This window comes from Calliphora vicina, chromosome 3 (assembly GCF_958450345.1).
Source record: "Calliphora vicina chromosome 3, idCalVici1.1, whole genome shotgun sequence".
In the NCBI taxonomy this organism is placed as follows: Eukaryota; Metazoa; Arthropoda; class Insecta; order Diptera; family Calliphoridae; genus Calliphora; species Calliphora vicina.
This window is the reverse complement of record NC_088782.1, coordinates 42,018,633-42,041,015: the sequence shown is the minus strand read 5'-3', so window position 1 is coordinate 42,041,015 and position 22,383 is coordinate 42,018,633. Positions and strand designations below refer to the sequence as shown.

The 22,383-nt window shown below is 32.2% G+C and overlaps 1 protein-coding gene across 1 annotated transcript in view; it reads left to right on the top strand.

Annotated features, from left to right (window-relative positions):
* Positions 1–22,383, top strand: part of LOC135953246 (uncharacterized) — a 70,313-nt gene that overhangs the window by 33,245 nt on the left and 14,685 nt on the right. The window contains exons 3-4 of the mRNA XM_065503035.1: positions 1,477–1,875; positions 7,212–7,397. The gene's annotated coding sequence lies outside the window, so the exon portion shown is untranslated. The remainder of the gene's footprint in view (positions 1–1,476; positions 1,876–7,211; positions 7,398–22,383) is intronic.

Sequence of the window (22,383 nt, the reverse complement as noted above, 5' to 3'; positions counted from 1 at the left end):
TTGCGGGATTCCTAATTATAAGTTTCAAAACTTGTTTTTATTTTTCCATTTCTAATAGCAAAATCTATATATGTAATTGTAAAATTTCATTAAAAAATATTCATAAATAAAAAATTAATTTTAATTTAAAAAATTTTTATCTGTGCAAAAAAACACTCAAAATCAATCACTTTTTTCAACAAAAATTACTAAATGTAAGGATAAAACTGGTTATCGTAAAATTGTTTAACCTTTTGTCTATTTCTAACAAAATAAAAAAAATTATACAGAAATTCCAACAAACAAGTTAGAAATTAGCATGCCATTCCTCATACAAAACGTATGAACATACCCAGGTATGTTCCTGTTGACGTGCGTAAAGCAATTCTGCTGTTGAGATAAGATGACCCTCGTATCTTACCAACACAAGAACTTTACAAAAATTCGTTTCCTTCTGATATTCTTCATATGCAGTTTCAATATTAAGCACCACACCTGAGTATTTGTTTGTACGATTTTCTTTTTCTTTTTGCTCATAAAATGACCAAATACTCATTTGCGGAGAAATTACTTTTTCTAGAGGTTCTACACCAATCGTTTGCCACCACACAAAAGGCATCAATGGCCAACTTTAAGCTATAGAGTTGTAGGTTGTTTGTAAAACTTGAATAAGAAATGAAATAAAGTTTTCTTTAAGCTAAAAAAAAGTGCTGAAGTGAAAATGTAAAACAAAAAGAATTTTTAAAGCAAATACAATAACTGCAAGAAAAACTCTAAAGAAATTTTTTAATTAAATTATTTTTGTATGAAAATTATATGGGCCAATTAAATGTTGTTATCTTTGAAATTGCAAAAAAAGGAGAACAATTTAATTAAGAATTTGCGAGTTAATAAAGTATGAATATTCTGAACCAGGACAGCCGAATATAATTGTCTAATGAAACTATGATTTAAAGCAGAAAGTCTGCTCACAAACTTCTATCAAAGCTTAAAGCTATGCAAAGCTTTTACACATATGTTGTTATCATTATAAGTTTCTCAAACCCCCAATAGGGGGTACAACTGGCTGCCTTCACATTCACCTTAGGCTCAATACATGCTCTTCTTAACTTGAATTTTATATTTTGGCACAAAGTTATTCTGGCTGAAAGTCTTAAAAAAACACTGAATCAAAAACACTTGCCTGTCATGACGTTATAGTATGTTATGTTTTAACAATTTACGTGGTAAGAGCAAAATTGACCCACTTGTTTTAACAACATAAGAAACTCAGTTACTCACACCCTCACCTACCGCTCTTTATAAATGAAATATTCACTTGGAATACCACAGCTTCCTAAAACAGGTCAATTTCCAAAAGATATAAAGGAAAAAAGTATATTTTATGAGAAGTTTTACTTTATAGTTATAAGAAATTTAATAATTCCTTTTTTTGTATTTTAAAATATTTTTTGCTTAATTAACAATAAATATTTTTTACTCTTTTTTTCTTTACAGATCTGCAGACCGTGGCAAAATCATACAACACATTGCTGAAAAAAGGAAACTTTTTTCTTTAATCTGAATTTTTTCCTTCATCTACTTGTGCGTTCTACATTCACACACAAAATGCATATTTTCTAGCAAAGGCATTTAACGATTTCTTTCCGTTATTAAGTTTTAAGGCGAGACAAAGATAAAGAAACAGCTGCAAGAGAAAAGAAATAATTTGGAAAATAGAATTTAAAGAAAAGAACAAAACTGCCTAATTTGTTTCTTGGAAACAGATTTTTCCTTTTTTGTTTGATTTTTTTATTTGAATCATCAAAAGGATAATCGTATCTTAGTCAGACACACAGACATAAAGAACGAGAGCGGAGACACGCTAGAAACACACACATCATTAACATAAAAGTGGTAAGTTTTGCTTTAAAGAGAAACGAATTATGATTAAGGACATAAACTGTAAACAACTTGAATAGTTTTCAAATTCCTACACTAGGCAGCAAAATAGATTTTGCTGTGAAAATAACCTTGTTTTATTTAAGAAAAAATCATGAAAGTGATTTATTGGGTGTATGACTTAAAAATGCGGGATAATAGATGGCATATCTTTTGAACACGGTTTTTGTTTTTAATATCTAATACATATGTCTTTTTAAAAGGTACATATCTGTCATTAATTCTCACTTCACGGCAAATCGGCTCACAAATAGCTGATATATAAGCGAAAAATCAACATACCTAGATAGAATAGATATAGACATTTCAAAAACCTTTACAATGTATTTCGATCTATATAGTGCCATAGAAATTTAGACCGATAATGGGTCAAAATCGGGAGAAATATTCTTTAATCCGATTTATTTTTCGCCTAAAGCTAAAAAGCTTGAATTATACACAAATGTTGAATTTTGTACCAACACAGAGTCATATTCGGGAAGTTTTGCTTTGCTTATTTAATTTGAAAAAAGGTGCCACTGAAGCACACCGATAGCTAACCAAAGCTTATGGTGAATGTGATCCATCGGTTTCAACATGCGAGAAATTGTTTGTTCGGTTCAGAAGTGGTAATTTTAACAGGGAATAGAAAGATCGCCCCAGGCCAGACAAAAATGTTTGAAGACCAAGATTTGGAGGCACTACCTCATGAAGATTGTTGTAAAACTCAACAAGATCTTGCACAATTATAGGGAACTACTCAATCAGCAATTTCAAAACGTTCGCGAGCAGCAGGATTCATCCAAAAGCAGAGAAATTGGGTATTATACGAATTGATGCCGAGAGACCTTGAAAGACGATTTTGCATGTCCGAAATGAAGCTTGAACGCTATAAAAACTAATTTTTGTATCGAATCATTACTTGCGAAGAAACATATAACCATTGCGATAACACGATGCTTAATTGATCGTACGTGAAGCTCGTCCAACCAGCCGAATCGACACCAAAGCCAAATATACAGGCCCTAAGGTAATTGTCTGTATTTTGTGGGAGCAAAAGGGTCCTATCTATTTTGAGCTGCTGAGATCTGACCATCACAGTGAACCTTTACCGAATGCAACTGAATCGTTTGAAGTGAGCATTTGCCGAAAAACGCCCAGAATATGCTACCTGGCATAAAACCCTAATATTCCTTCATGACAATGCTCGTCCACACGTTTTAATACCTATTAAAAACTATTTGGAAAGAAATGGTTGGGAAGTTTTGCCACACCCGCTTTATAGCACAGACCGAGCCCCGTCCGACTTCGATTTGTTTCGATCGAACGATCCCTCTGGGATACGCTTCGTTCTTGGCTTCAAAAGATGATCAGTTCCATTGGCTGGGAATTCATATGTGGCCATAAAGATGGGAAAAAGTCATAGCTAACAATGAAAATAACTAGAATCATCAGAGCTATGTACGAGGTTGCAGAACTATTAGTTCTTCACAACGGGAATATAAGTCAACCATGGAGTAAAACAAGGATGTCCAATATCACCCCTGCTATTCACTATAGTGCTGGATGACATCATCTGTTCAGAGAGAAGAGGAATAACATGGAGCCTCTCACGTCAACTCGAAGAATTGGATTATGATCTCCAACATGTAAGCAAAAGTAGAATGTTGGACTTGAGATAAATATCAAGAAGACCTATGCTATGAGAATCAACAATGTTAGCACCGATAACATCATTCTACAAGGCCAGCCAGTCGCATACGTAGAAAGCTTCTGCTATCTAGGCAGTACAGTATCAAAAGATGTAAATAACAGGCTCTATAAAGCGAGAGCGGCATTTGGAAGACTACAACCAGTATGGAGAGACTCACAAATATCCAGACGAACCTAGTTTTAAATATTTAACGAATGTGTAAAGTCTACTCTGCTGTACAGAAGTGAAACTTGGTTAATATTGGACACTATCACGCAAAACGTACAGGTATACAGAATCATATCTAGAATATGCTGGCCTAAAAACTTCAGCAACATGGATCTCTAGAACCTGAGGAAACCAACTAACACAAATAAAACGTAGGAAATGGAGGTGGATCGGCCATACTATCAGAAAGAATCCAGATGGTATAACAAATATGGTGCTAAAGTGAAACCCTCAAGGTCCAAGAAGCCATGGTCGGCCAAAGAATACATGGAGACGCACGAAACTACAAGAACTAGGACAGTGCAATCTTACAAATCGTGTAAGATGGAAATACTTTGTGGAAGTCATATGCTCTCAAGAGGGCTAATGGCAAAAAAAAGCAATGGCCATTAACTTGCATAAATTTATATTGTACAAATGTTCCAAAATTTAAAAAAAAAAATCCGCATTTATAAGTCATACACCCAATAAGATTAGGCACAGCCGAATACAAAGAGTGAGTCAGAAAAAACGTATATGTACTTCTATTAATTTTATGTTTTAAATTTTCAAAAATACGTAAATTTATTCAAATATTGTGGAAGTTCATTAAACACTAAAATATTGGTATATTACTCGTTACTTATAAATTTATTCACTTTTTCCGGAAATCCATCCATCAAAGATTTTATAGTTGATTCCGTTACCTTTTTATACGATGTGGTCCACTAATGGTGAAATTCTGACATGTCCTGCCATACCTTTCTGTGTTCTTTAATTTATTTTTTTACAAAAGCCCAATACCTTTCCACAAGCCGAAGTTCTGTATAGTTGGGTGGAATTGCCTCCCGTGGTGCAAAATTTACATTATTGTTTGAATAACACTCAAGGGCCTTTTTCCATATTGGCATGATGTCAAATCGGGCCAGAAATATGAAGGTACTCTGTGCTGTTTTAAGAAATGTAAAATCCGTTGTCTAAAAACATTCCTTAATATATATTTCCGTGTTTATCCTGCCTAATGTCACAAATGATTGGCTTCTTTTTCCACAACTGAGTTTTGTTTGACTTCTTTTGCTTTACCAATATCTGTTAGACCTTTTAACAGCCTTCACCTTTTTGAGAAGGGTATATATAAATTTGGCATTCCGTTTGTAATTTCTACATTTTTCATTTCCGACCCCACAAAGTATATATATTCTGGATCCTTATAGATAGCGGAGTCGATTAAGCAATAACCGTCTGTCTGTCCGTCTGTTGAAATCAACTTTCCGAAGCCCCGAAATAACTTACATACACGATTCATACATCAATATCTCCGGAATTCTTCTGGCTCGATTGCTATATAAAACCGAGCAAATCGTTCCACAATTGGCTGAGATAAGGAGTGCGCACGAAAAAAACTAGGCATACTTTAAGGCTTATAACTTTTACAATAATTGAAAAAAAATAATACCGTTACTTTGGTTTTGTTGCTCAATCGTATCATTAGCCACTTGTTAAATGTCATAGCCATAACGAAATAGTTTTTTTGAAAATGGACACCAAACAAAAATATCGTAAGAAAATAATTGAAATTTTCAATAAAAACCGCGTTGTTCTCAAAAAACAATAGCTATAGCTCGTAGGTGGTAACCGAAATACATTTTTCAAAGTGATAAAACAATACAAGGAGCTTTTTAGCATTGAAAGAAAAGGTGGAAGTGAAAGAATGAAAGGATTTGATGACCAAAAGAAAGCAAACAAAACAATATGGACTTTCTCAATACACCCTAATATTTCAGATAGAAAAGTGGCTCAAAAAGTGGGGTGCTCTGAAAATTTTGTCAGAAAGGTTAAAAAGAAAGCTGGCCTTAAGACAGTTAAAGTTCAAAAAGTGCCTGACAGGAATGCAAAGAAAAATTTGGAGGCTAACAAAAAAGCAAAAACTTTACAAAAATTATTTTTCGATAATCGTGAGTACTGTGTAATGGATGATGAAACATATGTATTCAATGATTTTTCGCAGCTTCTTCTATATTGCCAATTCTAGAGGAAACGTTGAAGAAAAATTTCGCGTACAAAAAAATCGAAGTTCCCGAAAAATTCTTGGTATGGCATGCAATTTGCATATGTGGAGAAAGAAGTACCTCCTTCATTACTAACGGCTCTTTTAACTCCGATATTTACATTAGAGAGTGTCTCCAGAAATGTTTACTACCATTTTTATATAAACATAAGGCCAGATCATGCATCTTGTCACTATAAAAAAGCTATTGAGTGGTACAATACCAAAAATGTTATTTATGTACCCAAAGCAGATAATCCACCAAATTGCCCAGAACTCCGCCTTATTGAGAGGTATTGAGCATTAATAAAAAACATTTGAAGGACACAAAAGGCAAAGTTAAAAATTAAAAAAAAATTAAGAGAAAGTCGACAATTGCCAGCAAAATGGTTACAAACAACACAATAAAAGCCCTAATGAAAGGAATTAAAGAAAAAATAATGTTTTTTGTTAAAACATATTGAAGTTGTAATTATTTTGGATATAAAAGAATTTGAACACTATTTGCTTTCATCTAAATATAAAATAAAAAAAATTCATCACTTCGTTTCATTTATATAAAGAAAATAAGTTGCATATTTTTTTTGTGCGCACTCCTTATAAGGAAAAAACGGGACAACCACGATTTTTGACATATTTTTAAAACTATATCTGGATTACTAAGTCATTAATATAGACAATATGGATATCTAATGATAGATATTTCAAAGACCTTTGCAATGACGTATATAAGTAAGTTGGACATACAATGGGTCAAAATCGGAAAAAATATTTTTTAACCCGAATTTTATTTTTTTCACCAAAACTTTTTTTTTACTAAATATTAAAAAAAAATTTAAAATTTAAAAAAAAATTTTAAAATTTAAAAAAAAATTAAAAAAATTTTAAAAAACAATTCGAAAAAATTAAAAAACAATTTTGGAAAAAAAAAATTTTTGTTTACATCAAAATATTTAAAATTTTTATTTTGAAGTATAATTTGGTGAAGGGTATATAAGATTCGTTACAGCCGAATATAGCTCTCTTACTTGTTTTCTTTCTGATCCAGTTTGTCTTTCAATGTTCAATTCTTACTTATACTGTTTAATGGCTTTGGAAACTTTTTTTTTTAAAAATGTTAATTATTTTTTCACGAAATAACAGTTGAAAATTAATGATTTAGTAAAGATATTATCAGACTTATTTTTAAGAGCTAACGAGATTTAAAAAAAAAATAATAATTTGTTGGACCAAGGCTAAGTTTTGGCACCTAGCACTCTTATTTGTTTTCAAATAGGTTTGTGTCCTTACTACTACTTTAATTTTGCTCTCTTTCTTTTCAAACTACATAATTAACTTGTATTTGTTTTCTTTTCTTTGTTTCAGCTCGTTTTTATTTGACTTCTTTTAATTTAAAGGAAAAAGAAATTTTCTTCTAGGTGGTTTTATTTAACAACATTAATTGGTGAAATTCATTGAGCAGTTATTGGTTGTTCCATCCACAAAGCAGGAGAATTAATTTATTATTTTTGGTACTTCGGTTAAAACATGGCTGATTGTTGTTGTATAAAGGTAAGTGTATAAGGAGATAATCCTTTGAGAATGTTAAAGTAAAAAAATACAGCAAATATTTAAAGAAAATTTTAAATATTTAAGAAAGTAGAAGCAGAATGATTAATGTTTAAATTATAGTAATATTCTAAGATTTAAACGATTTAATGCAACGATTGCCTTTACATTGGGTGAAACCCATAAATGTTGCCTTTTTTAACCTTCTGTAATAAATAAAATGAGTAATGATAATCTTGAACGTTTGCTTTTGTCAAGATTATTTATTCATTTATGTAATTACAGTGAAGCTTGAAAAAAAATATTTACAACTCCAAAATAATGAAATTTTTGAAAATAGAGTAATAAATGTGAAAAGGATCCTTTATTCTTTCTGCGTTATTATCGCGTTTGTATTCATGCATGATAATCGTGATATTAGATCGTAAAAATACATCGCCGATGTATCGTTAATGCTTTTTTTAATAAGATGCTTGAATAGCTAGACTAATAAATACAGTCAAACATTTTAAAGAAAATTGATAATAAATGAAGACTTTCCTGATGTTTGCTCAAAAAGCTAGACAACAATTTGATATACAAATTAAGCCTTGATTGCAATTAAGATTCTACCTTGATCAGACGTGGAAAAAATTAAATTTTTTTCTACATATTTCTTTTTTACTTTTTTATATGAAAACTTTTCGTTTTTGGGGGGTAATTCCCCCTCTGGACACGCTCCTAACTCCGATATATGTGAATTAAATGTCACCCAGTTTTTCAAAAATCTTTTACTAACATCTTAAATTAACCAAAATCAGTAAAAACTCTTTAACGAAAATTTAACCTACTCAAAATAAACAGCTTGCTTAAAATCACACCATCGCAAATGTTTTCAAAACATCATCTAAATATACGTAGGTATGTAATGTAACTGCATACATAATTGTGTCACACTCCTTTCCTCCTGCCTCATAATGGACCTTTACAAATGATTATGAATGTAAATTGAATGTATAATTTTTGGCCTTTGAATTTGTGTTTCTCCATTACCGGGAAATGCTGAACTTAACGTTAACGTTTGTTTAATGTAAAACTGTGTGACTGGGTCTGTGTGTATTTTTAACAAGAATTTGCCTTTAAAAGGACATAACCTCAAATATACAAACAAGAAATTTGCAAGTAAATATTTATTTTAGTTAACGTTACACATTGTAACGTTTTTTTACATACATTTACATTTTATATTTTTACATATTCAAAACTCATCATCATTATTATTATTATCTTCATTTAAAAATAATCAACATTTTATTTTATATACAAAAAAAAAATATTGTATATGATGATTTTTTTCTGATTTTGTTTTAAAAATAAAAAAAAATTCTACAAAATTTAAATGTAATGAGTCTGGAGGTTTAAAAGAGGTGCTACAGTGGGAGAAATGAGTGCGAAGTTAGAATTATTTTGTATACCCATCATCAAAAAAGATATACCCCGCATCTTAGATGTTGTTATTCCGTTTGTTATATATAGAAATAATGGTCATAGAAGCAAAAAGTATATATCGAGCGCCAAATTATCGTAAGCGACAAAACACAAATTTTACAGAAGAAGGTTTTTTCGATTATTTTGAAATTTATTCATAGAATTAAAAATGTTATGATGCGATATAATATAATTTCGTTCAAGCTATTTGTCTATTTTTCAAAAATATTTATAACTATTAACAATTAAAAATTCATGAAAAATATGACAAAAAATATTTTTTATTGAATTTTTGCATAGATACAAATTTTTTGAATTGAAATAAAATTGTTATTTATGAATAGTTTTTAATGAAATTTCACAGTTATGTAAAATTTTCTATTCAAAATGGAAAAATAAAAACGAATGTTGAAATTTATTATCAGTAATCCCGCAATTCCCAAAAAAGTGTTGGAAAATCCCACAAATGGAAATTTTTTGTTTTTTGGCTATAATATCCATACCAGGGTCGAAGTTATCGGAACTTTTTACAAAATAATTAAAAGCATATTGGGCCATCTAAAATCGGTTACTATATTTTGATATTGAATATGGGATTTGAGAATTTTTGCCCTAAATTTTAATTTAACATAAAAAATAGGTGTTTTTTGAATAGACCTGGTCCCTTCGGTAACAAAAATTTTAAATTTTTTTTAATTTAAAATATTTTATGAAAACTTAGCTTTCAGAAAATATAAATTCCTTGTACATCCTCATAGACATTTTTTGTGATAACTTAAAAAGAAAAACAGTTCTTTGTTCCCAAAAAATTAGCGAAAAATCGGCATATAACTTTGGCCTCAGTAATTATTTTTAAACAGTTCTTTTTCTATTTGACACATACATATGTTGTTAGTCCAATGAAGGAAAACTGGAGAAAATTGGAAAATATTTGGATACGCTGTTATCAAAAAACTGGAGTAGGTTGGTTAAAAATATTGAAAATTAAATTTTCAAATGCGAATATCTCCTAAACTATAAGAGCTAATTGATAGCTACGATTAGGTCTTTTGTAGCGCTATATGTGAAATTTTTTTGAAATCGGAACACAAACGAAGAAATAGCATCGTTTTAAAAATGTAACATACTCGAGGTGTCCTACTTTGAGGGCGCGTGGTCGCGGGCCTGGTGGGCCCATGAGGTCCACATTCAGAAGTTAAACTCGACAGCACTTCTTCTTTTCGCATGTGAAATTTCATTCAAACCAATCTAACCATTTAGAAGTTACAGATTTATTTCCTTCTTTTTTTTCTATACCACTATGTGTCGTTTACGATAAAATTCGTTTACTGTAAAAGGTTGACTTACGATAAAATCTTACCCCCTATAATTTTGAAGTTATTAACAATTTTGATATTTTGAGTGCGCTAAAACATCAGTCGGTCCATAAAATTTTAATTTTTGCAATAAAAAAAATTTAGAGAATGTCGCTTACGATAATTTGGCGCTAAGGACCCATAATATGGTCCTCATAAGATTCAAAGACGATCTATCTATGTCCGCCTGTCTGTTGAAACCACGATAGGGCCCAAGTGAAAAGAGCTAGCTGAATCTAACGAAATTTTACTCTGCTGATAAAGTTTGTTTAGAATTGAAAATACCAATGTCCCCCCAGAATACTGTTTGAGTAATCATTAATAAAAAGTGAGTCAGAAAAAAAGTACACTTGTATTAAATTAAATAAAACTTAAACAATTCAATATAAAAATTCCCAAAAATACATAAATTTAATTAAACATTACAATATTGGTATATTACTGGGTGTTTCACTTTTTCCGGAAATCTTCACATTAATGATTTTTTAGATGCTTCCGTTACCTTCTTGCTGATGAGCTGATTCACTTACGCTTTAAATCGAACATGTCCTGGAATACCTTTACTGTGTTCTTTAATTCTTTTTTGCAAGAGCCCAATACTTTTCCACAGACTGAAGTTCTGGACAGTTGGGTGGATTTGCCTCCAGCGGTACAAAATTTACATTATTGTTCGCAACTCAAGAGCTTTTTTTCAATAGTGGCATGATGCCAAATCGGACTAGAAATATGAAGGCAATCTGTGGTATTTTAACTCTTTGCGATTTAGTGGTCACTTTACTAACCACCTTTTCTATAGTCATTAAAATATTCGATTTCAAAAAAATTTATACGAAACGAAAATTTTTATCATAATTATTTTTAATGCCAACCACCACGGTGGTTAGTAAACTAACCACCAAACTCCAGAAAAAACCTTGGAATTGGCTGTTTTATTTCTTGATTTATTATTTTTTACTTTTTATAATAAACGAATCTTGATTAAGGTAAAAATGCAATTGATTTGATTTTAAACTTATATGAAATAATTAAGAAAGGTAAACGCCGTTTTTGTAGTGAATCCGTTGTTGTTGTTCTTGTAACATAAACAATTTTACAATATTCAATAAGGGGGTTCTGCATGTTGTTCAAGTCCTAGGAATTGTGCTACTTCGACTGGATGAGTCCATAAATCCATATAATGTAGTGAAGTAGGGTTGGCTGAACAGTTGAATATGTAGAGAATGTCATGAGGACCCTGACCACATGCTGGGCATAAGTTGAGGATGACACGGTCTATGCGGGAACAGAAGTCATTAAGCATGTTGCTCCATTCTGAGCTTAGTTGTGCCAGAACGACTCTTGTTTTATGCGGCAAGATCTTCGCGGCATCTGCTATCGGTACGACTTTCATATGATATCCTGCTACCGCGGAATTGCTACGTTCAATGCTGTCATATACGAGCGGCGATCAAAAAGATCGTTTTACTTATGATCTCCTCGTATTTGCGTAGGTCCTGTCTGACATGACTCGAGGAAGACATCCCAGAAAGAACAGTTTCGTCAACATGATGTTGTCTTCCTTGACCAGTAATTTAAAGGAGGACAGCTTTGAATATTTCTCCACTGAGTATCACTCAACGAAGGCGATCACACTGGAGCAGCATAGTTGACCACTGACCGACCAATAGTCTGTAGGTAACTAGCAAGGTTTCTTTGTACATACCCCAAGCACTGCCGACTAGTGCCTTGAAGAGCTTGTTCCCTGTTTATGCGTGATTGCAATGGCGTATACTAAGGAGGTAAAAAGGATAACAAAAGTGACACCCAAGATTTTCGGGTGGTTTACTGGCGGAATTTTTTTCTCAACTGATTATCACTCAACGAAGGCGACCACACTGGTGCAGCATAGTTGGCCACAGACCGACCAATAGTCTTGTAGGTAACTACTAAAGTTTTCTTGTCCTTACCCCAAGTACTGGCGGCTAGTGACTTGAGGAATTTGTTCCTATTTCGCAGATTATGAGTTATTGCAATGACATGTGCAGAGGAGGTAAAAAGGCTATTAAAAGTGACACCCAAGATTGTTGGGTGGCGGAATTTGTACGCCATCGACCATGATGCCTCAGTTGAATTTTACCTCCTTCGTCCAGGCGGTGAAGAGTATTGCCAATGACTTGTTACGTGCAGTGGAGAAATTGGGGATTACACTAAGATAATCATTTAACATACCGCAAAGCTCATCAACGTTGTGACCTGGGAGATATTATGTAACTCCTTTCGAAAAGAAATTCGTTCGAATTTGTATGCTTTATACATTGTATTTCGAAAGTGTTTCGTTTCGAATCGAATTACATAATAAGCCCCCTGTTGCCGTCCACACGCTGTGAAGGCACTGGTAGTTTAGAGAGGTAGAAGTTAAACAGGAGCGGCGACAGAACAACGAACAGAGGGACTCCTTGTTTAACTCCACGAACGAATGCCTGCTACTCGCATAGTTCACTATTCTTCTCTTCGTATTGTTGGTCATTGTGAACTGCAGGATGTCCTGGAAGATTGTGTCGTGACTGTCAGTGTCGAAGTCCTTTCACAGGTCAAGTGCCACTAGGACAGCCCGTTCACAAGGCCTCTACTGATTTAAGACCTATCAGGTCTGATTGACTATGGCGGATAATGCTGTGCATCTTACGGTTCCAGTGTTTTCGCTTCAGGTGGTGACAGGAGGGAAATCGGTCTTACTATTGTCTCTCGCCCGCGATAGACACTCCGTTATACATATTTCAATTTTTATAGTGCCGATGTCATAAATGATTGGCTTATTTTGCCACAGCTGCAAATGGCTTGCCACACAAGAAACTTCTTGGGAAATTTAGTTTGTTTTTTGTCCTTTATTATTATTGAATAAAAATCTTAACCCTGAAGTTGTGAAAAGGCTGACAGTACATAAGTTTCATCATCCATCTCACGGCCACTATTCGCGCAAATTCATCCTAAGCCTTGAAGCACATTTTCACCTTGGTGGCTTTGTTAATCGTCCAAACTAACGCATTTACTGTTCATGAAACTAACATGTGATTGTCATGATTCTTATTTTGAGCTGGAGGTATCTTTGGACCATAAATCTTTGAAAATTATGTTGATCCAGCAGTAACTACAAGCTTTTCTGGTCATGTAGTAATATTTCACATTAAACCTTATTTTGTACCACTGTATTTTAGCAATGCGGAAGAAACTTCTTTTTTTAGCATAACCTCGCGCGCACTTCCCCCCTCTTTGAGGCTGACACACTAACAACTACTGCTCAGCGTTTACATCATTCATACATAAAAACCACTGCAATGACAACCAGGCCAATGTGCCAACAACGAAGCCAACATTAAACATTCATTTATGCATACAAACATTGAACCAGCCACATGCAACCTACAACAAGTACAGAAAAAACAACCCAAGTTAAGCGAGGATAAAAAGCTAATATTTACTCTTAACTTAAAAAAAAATATATACAGAAACACACACAGATACAAACATACATACAGAGGCATAAGTAGACATGTGATAACACACACACACACACACACACTGATGCATAATTACACATATTGAAAGATAAAAGAGTTTGAAAGTGTGTATTAACGGAGATAGCTGATAGACTCCTAAGGATGGAGGACATCTTTATATCATGAGTAACGAGAGTATGAGTGAGATTTTCATTGACAATACTATATAAAAAAAAGGTTAAAGACCGTGATGCTTGATTTGTTATTTTGTTTAAAAAATGTTTTATAATTCACCAGCATAAAACTCGCAATAAACTTAGTTGCATTCTAAAACTACTACTTATAATTATGCATGAGTTTAATAGCAAGTCTGTGTATATTTGTAAAATTGCCATTTCTAAAATATGCTAAAAAATATACAAATTGTTTGCAAACAAAAAAACACATAAATACTTATTTGTAATCTTTTTTTATGAATTGTTGGAAATTTTTAAAGAGGGATGATAATATTTACTAAATCATACTCTTTGTTTTATCAATGCCGGAAATAACTCGAAACTAAATGAGTGAATGAGTATGAACAAATAGTTGAAATTACATACATATTTGTTTAACATATATTTATAGAAGTATTGTGTAGTTTACTACATTAGTACGTATGATTAATATTTTTGTTGATTACGAATTAATATAAATCATACGCCTAGTTGGATTTTAAAATTACTTTTGTTGGAGTATGAAAAAATTATGCTTTTGTTTTCAAAATCAGGCACAAATGGAGGTGGTTAATTATAAAATTTTAATTTTTTTTAATATTTATAACCAGCTCAACAAGAATGTTACTCTGGCCAAGTTTTGTTTATTATAAGACACAATCTTAAAAACTGTTGATTGAAATTCCCCATGAGTTTTTTCCCTTTTCTCATTTTTCCTATTCAAATTCTATGTTAAAAAAACGAAAAGGGAAAAAACTCCCAGGGATTTTTTTTCATAATTGGGCTCTAAGTTTTTTCCAGTTGGCCCAACTAAACACTTGATATTGAGAACAAATTTTGACGCTGGCCAAAGTGAAAATACTTTAGCTTCGGTTTTTAGAACTCTTTTTGAATTCTGTTATGTTTTGTCATAATACTTTAAGAATACTATTTGAACAAAAGAATAACTACCCTGAAAAATATTTAAAATTTTTTCGATAATTTTTTTATTTGCATCGGAAACAATTTGTCATAAAAGTAAATAAGCCTATTATTGATAAACAAGTATATCGAGCCCTTAGCGCCAAATTATCGTAAGCGACATTTTCAAATTTTTTTTTTATTGCAAAAATTTAAATTTTATGGACCGACTGATGTTTTAGCGTTCTCAGAATATCAAAATTGTTAATAACTTCAAAATTATAGGGGGTAAGATTTTATCGTAAGTCAATGTTTATATTTTACAGAAAACGAATTTTATCGTAAGCGACACATAGTGGTATAGAAAAAAAAGAGGGAAATAAATCAGTTACTTCTAAATGATTAGATGGTTTGAATGAAATTTCACATGCGCAAAGAAGAAGTGCCGTTGAATTTAAGTTCTGAATGTGGACTTCATGGGCCCACCAGGGGCGCGACCAAGGTTCCTCAAATTAGGACACCTCGAGTATGTTATATTTTTAAAACGATCCTACTTCTTCGTTTGTGTTCCGATTTCAAAAAAATTACTCATATAGAATCTTTTCATCGAGCTCTACAAACCTATTCGTAGCTATCAATTACCTCTTATAGCTTAGGAGATATTCGAATTTGAAAATTAAATTTTATACAGTTTTACCCAGCGTACTCCAGTTTTTTGATAACAGCTTATCCAAATATTTTCCGATTTTCTCCAGTTTTCCTTCATTGAACTAACAACATATGTATGTGTCAAATAGAAAACGAAATGTTTAAAAATAATGCCTAAGTCCAAAGTTATATTCATTTTAATTAAAAAAAAGCCGATTTTTCGCTAATTTTTTTGGCAAAAAGAACTTGTTTTCTTTTTAAGTTATCGCAAAAAAATTCTAAGAGGATGTATAAGGAATTTATACTTTCTGAAAGCTAAGTTTTCATTAAATATTTTAAATGAAAAAAAAAATTAAAAATTTTTCTTACCGAGGGGACCAGGTCCATTCAGAAAACACCTATTTTTTATATAAAATTAAAATTTAGGGCAAAAATTCTCAAATCGCATATTCGATATCAAAATATAGTAACCGATTTTAGATGGCCCAATATGGTTTTAATTAGTTTGTAAAGGGTTCCGGTAACTCAGACCCTGGTTTGAATATCATAGCCAAAAAACTAAAAATTTCCATTTTTGGGATTTTTCACGAATTTTTTGGGAATTGCGGGATTGCTGATAATAAATTTCAAAATTCGTTTTTATTTTTCCATTTTGAATAGAAAATTTTACATAACTGTGAAATTTCTTTATAAACTATTCATAAATAACAATTTTATTTCAATTCGAAGTATTTTTCTATAAAGTATTCCATGAATTTTTAATTATCAAAAGTTATAAATATTTTTGAAAAATAGACAAATAGCTTAAACGAAATTATATTATATCGCATCATAACATTTTTAATTCTCTGTATAAATTTCAAAATAATTGAAAAAACCTTCTCCTGTAAAATTTGTGTTTTGTCGCTTACGATAATTTGGCGCAAAGGGCTCGATATGTTTGTGACAACCATTTATATGATGAAGGAGTTACCATATTATGTTGCTCTCGGCTTATGGGTATCATAATCTGGGAACAACATATAATGATAAATTTATTCACAAACATATACTTGTTTACTGTAACCATATACATGGTTGATACAATCATGTGAATCGTAAATTAATCATAGTATGGTTACCACAATCATGTAAACAGTTACTGTGACTATAATTTTGTTAAAAACCAGCCCATAAATTCTGTTGGTTGGAACAAATTTCGGAAACACTCAGAATAGCATCGGACTTATTTAGACCTTTGATTTCATTGTAACACCAAACTGTGTTAATGCAGAGGTCCGCACGTAGCATCGGACTTAGAGACATATGACATACTTTCCTCTTCATGTATATCAGTGGTAGGCACAAAAGGACTTAATTTTTCAATAATATTGAAAACTAACAACTGGATGATTCAATTTTACTATATCATTTGTCTGTTTTCTTCAACTTTGTACTGTATATGCGTAAATGCATATAACATTCGGCCGTTAGTAACTGTGGTTGCCAATCACTGATCTATATCATGACAGCTACAACACAAATCGATATATTCAACTTCCAATGGCTTTGATTACTTGCTATAAAAGCTGAGTTCGATTATCTTATACATCAGCATTGATAATTCTTTTCTATTCCTATATTCTGTTTATATTCTCCATAGTCTTCTACACCTACCTCCTCATTAGTGTGTCCCAAAAAAAAATGTTTGTTGGTGCTCAAGCTTAATTTGAAAACTTATTTTTTAGATTTTTTCAAATTTTTCGGAAGAGTCCAAAAATCGGGTTTGTCGGCCTTTTTTGGAGTTTTCCTCATAACTTTGTCAAAACCCACGATTTCCTTTACTTTTGAGGAAACATTTTAAAAGAAGAATGTCCAAGCTTTATTTTTGTATGCAAAAACTATTAGGTTTTGCTTTATAACTTTTAAAACTGTTATGAAAATGAAAAAAACTAACAATGCAGTTTGAAAGATCAATTAATCTTATATATAAAAAGAAATGTACATTTTGATGTCACCACTAACTGCGAAAACGGGTCGACCGATTTCAACCAAAATTTCAGGGTACGTAGGAGATGGGCTGTAGATGGTTTATGTGAAGTTTTCACGAAATCGGCATAGTAGTTCCGGACATATGGCATTCTTCTGTACGAGTGTTAGTAACTGAACTCCTCCGTAACGGCTGAGCCGATTTCGATGAAATTTTTTGTGTGTGTTTGAGTTTGTCCCTGGATGGTTTAGATTCACAATTGACCTATATAGGTACAATGGGCGTGGCACCTCCCATACAAAATAAAAATTTATTATTGCATATCTGGAGTACTATTATAGTGGCAGTCTTCAAACTTTGTATGAGCTATGACAGAACAACGTTTGCCGGGACAGGTAGTTCTTAATAATTTAGGGACAACAACTCTCTTTTAACAGTTTTATTTTAAAATGTACCAACATTTTTAAGAGATTTGTGCTCGTTAAAATGATTTTCGGAAGTGGGCTTTGTATGGGAGCTATGACTAATTATGGACCGATCTTTATACAATTTCATGACATGACTTTTGTATATATATAACATATTTGTACTGAATTTTATTTGAATACGAAAATTTTTAAGAGATTTATGCTAGTTAAAGTGATTTTCGGAAGTGGAGCTTATATGGGAGCTATGACTAATTATGGACCGATCATCACAAAATTAGTTAGGTGCGAGTTTAGCTTATATAAAATTAATTTGTGCTCAATTTGGTTTAGATATCTTTATAACTAAGATATTTATGAGAGCTTATCTATTTCTAGATGGGGCAATCGTATGGGGGCTAGTAGAAATAATGGACTGATTCTAACCAAATTCATAAGCATTCATCCATATGGCAATAGAGAAGTTTGTACCAAATTTTTTAGGGAGTAAAATTCATTTTGTGTACATAAAAGTTTTTGTATTCTTTATATAACTCAGGAACGGCAAAAGCAAATTCAAAAATTGATGTCTCTAAATTATTAAGAATTAAGTGATCTTTCAAACTGTATTGTTATGTTTTTTTCATTTTCATACAAATTTTAAAAGTTATAAAGCGTTATTTACAAAGTTTATGGAAAAATTACGAAAAATTTTAATGTAGGGCACCTTAATGAGCCACACAAGAATATAGCTTGGACATTTTTATTTTAAAATATTTCCTCAAAAGTAAAGAAAATCCTGGATTTGACAAAGTTAGGAAGAAAACTCAAAAAAAAAACGATAAACCTGATTTTTGGCAAGAACTCGACTTGAGCGACCTCTTGAGCATTGTAATGACAAGTCAATGCAATAAATCTTATATGACCCAGCAAGTAAAGTGGTGGCGGATAGGTTGAGAGTGAGTTTTGTATCAACTGCTACTAGAATCCGCACTTCTGAGGACAAAAGCAGCTCTCGACTACCGATCATCTCTCAACGATATGGCTGAGCAGCTCAACATAAGAAACATTTGGATTCCAGGGCACGTTACTCAGTGCTACTAGAATCCGCACTTCTGAGGACAAATGCAGCTCTCGACTACCGATCATCTCTCAACGATATGGCTGAGCAGCTCAACATAAGAAACATTTGGATTCCAGGGCACTGAGTAACGTGCCCTGGAATCCAAATGTTTCTTATGTTGAGCTGCTCAGCCATATCGTTGAGAGATGATCGGTAGTCGAGAGCTGCTTTTGTCCTCAGAAGTGCGGATACTAGTAGCAGTTGATACAAAACTCACTCTCAACCTATCCGCCACCACTTTACTTGCTAGGATCTCTGTTTGGAATACATCGGAAACCGGTTTGGTATAAGGAGATTTAAATTCCTTGAGCTTATGCCCCTCACATTTCTGAGTCTTGGATCCAGTCAGTATAAAAGTTAACGCCTAATCTTCTAATCGGAGTACCATTACTCCATAAATTTCGAGATGGTATTCGAATCGTGAAGAGGCGTTTGTAAATTAAATAGACACCACGAACGATTACGTAGTGAAACTCCAAAGCTTTCCCAATGCCAATCTATGTCATTAAAAATTGTTAAAAGACTTTACAAAAGGTGGTTAGAAAAGTGACCACTAAACCGTAAAGAGTTAAAAGGCAAAGCCATACCATTTTTGATATAGATTTAATTTTTATTTGGAATTTTTTTAGCCAGGATTTAGAAAAAAAGGTCCTCGTTATTAAATCTATGATTTACTTTCCACCCCAGTGACATACCAACCAACCTAAACCACATTTTATTGACTCAATCATGTTGTTTTAAAGAAAACAAAACCTGTCATAAATATTTACAAATCGCTTTTCTTATGGCAAATAAAATAAGATAAAAAATAAATAACGCAGCGTAAAAAATGACGAGCATTTATACAAATAAAATAAAATATAATACTCGTTCGCAGTCAGTTATACTTTCTTCCATATAAATAAAAATATATTTTTTGGTTTTTATAAATTTTTTTACCAATTTAAATCATCTTTTCTTTCTATTCAATCGTTCATTCATTTCATTCTTTCTTTCATACACTCTAAATGCCATTTTTTGTGTATAGGTGGGGGGGTTGGTTTGTTGGATGTTTTGTGTGTTTTTCCTTCTTCCAAAACTCCTGCTCATTCATCATTTCATCACAATTTGACTCACGGTTGAAAAGGCCATTAGTAGCAGTTACTAGATTTCTATATGTATCGCTGCTCCCTACATAAATACTTACACACAAACACACATACAATCATACATACATAATTGTATAAGTGTGTTGAGTTGGTGTAAGTTTTGTGTCGGTGTAAGTGTGTAAATGTGTCAGTGTGAGTTGAATAAGCACTTGCGAATGTCTTGAATGAAGTAGTTTATGCTGTTGTTGCAGTTGTATCTGTATGAATCTAATTGCATGCAGTGCGATATACTGACTGACAGCGAAACGTGTCAATAAAATTTATACACTAACACATAGATAGATATTCGTATCGTGTATACACATTAGGATGGTCCTTGTTTAGGTGCAGCCCAGAAATAATTGTTGATGTTTCTAGCCAAAAATTAAAAAAAAACTTTCTTCTACCACTGGACCTTGAATTGGATCAAAGGCCAATATGTTGTTTTACGATGACCAGAAAAATATCTTTTCTATACTCTGATTCAGTTCACTAACATTTGACGGTAGTGAAGTAAAACTTAATCTTTAGTTGTCAACATCGAGAACATCTTTATGGTCCCTTACATTTAGCACCATCCTAATGCTTACCCTCGTACATTTCATAGTTTAGAACATCACCTCCAGTTACAAATTGTACTCGTGCACTGATTTTAGTTCTGGGCCAAATGAAAAGAACATTTATTTAAATTTTATTATAAATCTCTTCGTTGTCATTTATGAAGATGAAATTTAGATATAAATTTTCGTATTCATCTCAGCGATTTAAAACAAATTGCATTGTTTGTAAATTCTTAAATTTTGATTTTACTAAATTTAGTGAGGAGTTTAATTTTGTGTTGTCTGACTTTTTTTATTGGAAAACAATCAAGAGAATAAAGTCTATTATTTAAGAAAATGATATATTAATTATGAAAATCTAAGATCCTTCCCCTAGGACGAAGGACACTGACACAGAATAAGTTTCGTGAATTCTAATTATCGTCACAGCTTCAATACGTTCAAGACAGAAGAGCAAACCCGGAATCATGGAATACTTTCTCCAGAGGTTTTTAATGTACCACGGTGGCATCCAATCCTGTACGCCTGGATTACTGATTAGACCACATGGTAACATTACCATAGTATGAAAATATTGGAACGACTTATGGCAACATATTTTCCTGGTTGTCGATGCAAATGAGGGTTCTGGTTTAGAATTAATTAGTGAGACCAGGAAATTTGTAGCTAAAAGCTCATTTCTCCAATTTTATATAATTTCTTCACTTATGTCAGGCTTTATCCTTTCAGTAGGATAAATAATAATATTGTCGACTATATTGACAACAAGTCATTCCTATTCATTGTCAATTTCGTCCCACAATAAGAAACATCCTTGAATCAGCCCATGACATGCTACTATCATGGGTCACTCACTAAATACTCTGTCGTTATTTTGAAATCTAAGCCCCTGTGAATGAGCAATATTGCAATTTGAATATGTGCTTGCTACATTGGTATTAAATCCTTATCCTTGTGTTTATTCAGTCATATTTTAGCTTCCATCAAGAAGTTTGTAGAGATTGCTTGAATTTCGATAGAGTGGTTATGCTTAGAATATCGGCAACGGAGGATTGGGCCGTGAAATCTGTCCTTCGGGATTAAGCGATTACAGTTCTCACTGGCTTATGATCTTTTTAGAGAGTTTAATATCATATTTATATATGGGGGATTTAAATTTTTGAAATCGATGTCTTCCGATCGCGATGAAATTTGCACCAAAGTTACTATCCTATTGGATAGTAATTCAGACATAATTTTTCAACAAGATCGATCGAGAACTCTCTGAGTTAGAGGGTGTTTTTTTCTTTTCCATGTAACTTATTACCTATTGTTCTTAGCAAAATGTGTCTCAAATAGTTTAGATAGCTACTTCTATAATATTTCGAAAAAAAAAATTTTAAAAAAATAAAAACATTTTTAAATTTTTTACTGAGAGGGAAAAAACATAAGTCTGTTGTCAAAAACCTAAGTCGTGAGAATGTATTAGTACATAGTTTTGATATTGTGTTGGTGCCTTTTTAATTTTCACCAGACACACAGAGTTCTATAAAAATGTTTAAATTTTAATTTATTTAAATTTTCTTCTATTTTCAATACCAAAAATTGAGACTCTGTTCTATAAAATAAATTCCACCACAAATAAAATTAAGTGTCAAAAATTAATAAAAAATATTTTTTTCGTTTGAGCAATATTAACGTGTTTCGGCAAAAAAAAGTGTCCTGAAAAGTATTCAAAAAAAATGCCAAATATTGTGTAGAAGTGT